Source organism: Drosophila subpulchrella, unplaced genomic scaffold (genome assembly GCF_014743375.2).
Source record: "Drosophila subpulchrella strain 33 F10 #4 breed RU33 unplaced genomic scaffold, RU_Dsub_v1.1 Primary Assembly Seq429, whole genome shotgun sequence".
NCBI classification, from domain to species: domain Eukaryota; kingdom Metazoa; phylum Arthropoda; class Insecta; order Diptera; family Drosophilidae; genus Drosophila; species Drosophila subpulchrella.
Window position 1 is genome coordinate 10,001 of NW_023665645.1, and position 5,000 is coordinate 15,000.

Genomic DNA, 5,000 nt, shown 5'->3' on the forward strand with positions numbered 1-5,000 from the left:
CGCCAAGACCTCGTCGCCCCGGAAAAGGGCCACCCGTGCAAACGTCAAAATGGCACTAACACCTTCCCAAATCGCTCTAAGCAAGTTTAATGAGGTCTCAGATCGGCTGAGTGAGTTTGAATCCAGAGCAAACACTCCTTCGCCGATCCCTCCTACTCTGTCCATGCTGAACATCCGCCGCGAAGAAATACGCGCGTTATGGGACCGCATCAAGGCAGAATACGATGAATGCACCGGGTGCATAGCAGCAGCCGGAGACAGTGCAGCTGATAGTTTGCCAGTTCTCAAGGCTAAATACGGCTACTGCTATTCGCTTACGAGAGATGTGGGGCTCAGATCGCGGATATGATAGCCCAGGCTCCCCAAGTTAAAGCTGTTCCTACCCAGAAGCTGTTCCTCACCGGAGATTATCTGCGGTGGCCGACCTTCAGGGATCTGTTTACGGCCATTTATATAAACAATCCAAGGCTGACGCCAGTCGAAAAACTGTTTCATCTAAATGCCAAAACAAGCGGCGATGCACACACGATAGTGTCAAACTCCCCCCTTACTAACGACGGCTTTCGCTCAGCTTGGGCTAACCTAACTGAGCGTTTCGAAAACAAGCGGTTGTTAGTAAATAGCCAGTTAAAAATACTTTTCAATGTGCAGTCCGCTAATCAGGAATCTGGGTCAGCTATCCGTGAACTTCAACGCACCATCCAGGGTTGCCTCACGGCTTTAGAAATGTCCGGAATTGAAACCGAAAATTGGGATTGCCTCTTAGTGTACATGTGCTCCTCCAAACTTCCTAAGCTCACGCTATCCTTGTGGGAACAGTCCCTGCACAATAAGGCAGAGATTCCGATGTGGCAGGAATTGAACGCCTTCCTTACGGAGCGTCACCGAACCTTAGAAGCCATAGACGACGTACGGCCGACAGGCTCGAGTCAATCTCTGCCAAAAACATCCGCCCCCACTGCAGCGTCTCGAAGAATAAATTCTTACGAGACAAGGGTAGCACCCAAGCCAAAAGGATGTGACCTTTGTAAGAAGGAAAACCATCCTGTCCGCACATGTGCACGGTTTCTCCAGATGACGGTAGTCGAGCGGTCGGCATATATAAAGAGGAAGCAGCTGTGTCTGAACTGCTTCGCACGAGGGCATCAGCTGCGTGATTGTGAAAGCACTCAAAGCTGCTTTACGTGCCGCGGCCGCCATCACACCTTACTACACAGAGGCCACTCCTCCCAATCGCCTTCGAATCCCGCTCCAAGACCCAGATCAAGACCAAGTACACCAGTTGCCACCGCTTCCCGGTCCACGGACTCTACAGTCCAAAATTATTTCGCGACGGGGTATAGATCCGTCTTGCTGGGCACCGCCATAACTGACATATGTCACCTGGGGTCGAATTTTAAAGCTCGTGCCTTGATAGATTCAGGATCAGAGGCAACCTTTATTTCTGAGCGCCTGTTCAAATTAAAAAAATGGCCTCACCAGGTAGTCCGAGCCCAAGTATCAGGCTTAAACCAGACAGTATCCGCTGAATCCAAAAAGCTCTGTCAGTTTACCATCCGTTCTCCGACCAGGCCTGGCTTGCAAATAAACACGACGGCCTATGTTCTTCCTCAATTAGCTGGAAACCTTCCATCTTGTCCGATTCCGCAACAGTTTCTACGGGATCTTCCCGAACTGTCACTAGCGGATCCAAAGATCTTCGAGAGCGCACAGATATATATTCTGTTTGGGGCCGACGTACTGCCATCCATTGTCCTAAGCGGCACCCGGCCGAACATTTGTGGCTCTCTCCTCGGTCAAGAAACCATTCTCGGGTTGATCCTAACAGGACCCGTTCCTGCTCCAAGGGAAAATAAGATTTCCGTTTTTTCCACACGAATCTCCCACACAGTTGACACGTCCCTGGATAGGCTTCTCACCAAATTTTGGGAGGTGGAGGATCTGCCAGTAAAAGTGACAAAATCTTCCGATTTGACATGTGAGGAAAATTTTCTCCGAACGACTACGAGAGACGATAACGGCAGGTATGTCGTAAGTCTTCCGTTTCGTGATCCTCAAAACGTAAAATCCGCCCTCAGTCACTCCAGATCCTCCGCGTTGTCGCAGTTCCTAAGAACCGAGCAACGCCTCAGGAGGGACTGTCAGCTGAAAGCCAAATACGACTCCGTGATTCAAGAGTATCTCGACCTCAATCACATGAAAAAAGTCCGTCCTACCCATAATTCTGCCAGTTATTACCTTCCGCATCATGCCGTGCTCAAGCCGGAAAGTACAACCACTAAGTTACGTGTGGTTTTCAATGCCTCCAGCCCTTCAGAGAATGGGGTCAGTTTAAATGATATCCTTCATGCTGGCCCAGTCTTACAGTCTGATCTAACTATCCAGATCCTGAAGTGGCGATATTTCCGATACGTCTACAGTGCCGATATCGAGAAAATGTATCGGCAGATATGGGTAGATCCGAAGCATTCCCCGTTCCAGCGCATCTTATTCCGCAACAGCGAGGGGCACATTCGAGACTTCGAATTACAGACGGTAACTTTTGGAGTCAATTGCGCGCCATTCCTGGCCATTAGAGTCCTGCAACAGTTGGCAACTGACGTGCAGCTCAGCCATCCAAGAGCGAGCAACGTCATTCGAAATCATATGTATGTAGACGATGTCCTTTCGGGAGCTGACTCCGCCGAGGACGCTAAGTCCATTGTTCGCGAGCTACAAAGTGCTCTAGATTCCGCGGGGTTTCCATTGAGAAAATGGACCTCCAACAACAGAGAAATATTAGCTCATATCCAAAGCGATCATCTTCTGACAACCGACTTCCTCGAGATCGACACTGAGAGCACAGCCAAAACTCTCGGCGTACGATGGAAGGCGACGTCCGATGAGTTCTTTTTCGTCCCACCAGATTTAGCAACGGAAATCTCCCACACGAAACGTCCTTTCCCAAATTGCCAAGCTGTTTGTTCCAGCAGGCTGGCTCGCTCCATTTGTTGTGTGTGCCAAAATCTTTATGCAAGAGATTTGGCTTCAGAATCTAGGCTGGGACGATAAACTTATAATTGAGCTGTGCCAAAGGTGGAACAGCTTTCTCCAGAGCTATTCGGTCCTAGACCAGGTCAGAATACCCAGATGGGTTTCCTTCCGTCCAGAGTTCCGCGTAGAGCATCACGGATTCTGTGACGCCTCGCAAAAGGCATACGGTGCTGCGATCTATGTGCGCGTAGAAGTGGGCCACAAGACGATGGTGCACTTGCTCACGGCCAAGACGCGTGTAGCGCCAGTCAAAACGGTGTCCCTTCCCAGGCTGGAGTTATGTGGGGCTCTCCTTTTGTCAGAGATGGCCGAAGCCATTCTTCCTAATATGCCGAGGCTGACCTCACAATTCCATTGTTGGACCGATTCCACGATTGTGCTAGCATGGTTAGCAAAACCAGCGTGCCATTGGACTACGTTCGTTGCCAACAGGGTGACGAAGATCACCGAGTCCACTGAGGCGGCCAATTGGTCGCACGTTCAATCCGAACATAATCCAGCTGATTTGGCTAGTCGAGGAGTTCCCCTTCAAGAGCTGGTGGATAACCCGCTTTGGTGGCATGGACCCACTTGGCTGCAACGTCCACGCGATCATTGACCCAGCCAGGGAACCGACCTGCCGGTGACTGAGATCGAAAAGCGTGCCGTTAAAGTCCATGTGGCGTCTATGTCATCAGAAGATTTCCTAGATCGCTTTTCCAATTTAGATAGAGCTTTGCGGGTCCTCGCGTATGTCCATCGATTTGTTCAACGATGTCGAAGACAATCACCGCCTTCCGGGGTCCGTCTAGAGGCCCAGGACGTTGCCGCCGCGGAAGAACTCATGACAATTTGCACTCAGCGCAGGTATTTTTCTGAAGAATACCGCTGCTTGAGTCAGAAGCGTCCTGTGCCCGCGGCGAGTTCGATTCTCTCCCTGAACCCCTTTCTAGATAAGAAAGGGGTAATCAGGGCATGCGGCGGCGTAACGGCCTCCGACAGCTTGCGGTATGATGAACGACATTCGATAATCCTGCCGTACGAATGTGCACTCTCGCGGCTTCTGGTCAAATTCACGCATCTCATTACCATACATGGTGGCAACCAGTTAGTGGTGCGTCTCACTCGGTCCAGATCCTGGGTTCCGAGAATAAAGAACTTGGTGAAGGCAGTGGTTAACTCCTGCAAGGTCTGCGTTATCCACAAAAAGAGATTGCAAGTCCAGATGATGGGAAGTTTTCCGAAAGAGCGAGTGTCCTTCTCCCGTCCGTTCACGTACACAGGGATGGACTACGCCGGCCCGTTTGATATAAAAAATTATACCGGAAGAGCTTGTCTGGTTTTCGTTTGTTTTTCTACAAAGGCCATCCATCTAGAGGCTACATCCGACTTAACGACTGAAAAGTTTCTTGCCGCTTTCGCTCGTTTCGTCTCTAGAAGAGGGTGTCCTCGCCAAGTCCAGTCCGACAATGAAAAGACCTTCGTCGGCGCCTCCACCGTGCTTTCCCGAGACTTCCTGCAAGCCGTTAAGGAGTCTGTGACCGATGCGTATAGTCATCAGCATCTCACCTGGCAATTCATTCCTCCTGGGGCACCCCATATGGGAGGCCTATGGGAAGCTGGTGTCAAGAGCTTCAAGACCTTGTTTTACAAGTCCACCGCTACACGGAAGTACACCTTTGAAGAGATGGCCACCCTCCTAGCGAGAATCGAAGATTGTCTGAATTCCAGACCGCTATCTCCCATGTCCGAGGATCCAACTGATCTATTAGCGTTGACACCAGGGCACTTTCTTGTTGGTGGACCTCTTCTATCCATAGTGGAACCTGAAGTAAAGGGCGAATCCAAGTCCATTCTGAACCGGTGGCAGCACTTAAAGTCTCTCCATCAACAATTCCGCACTCGATGGAAGAATGAGTACCTTAAGGAGCTCCACAAACGCAAAAAGTGGCAAGTCCCCACAGAAAATCTGCGTGTCGGCGATCTGG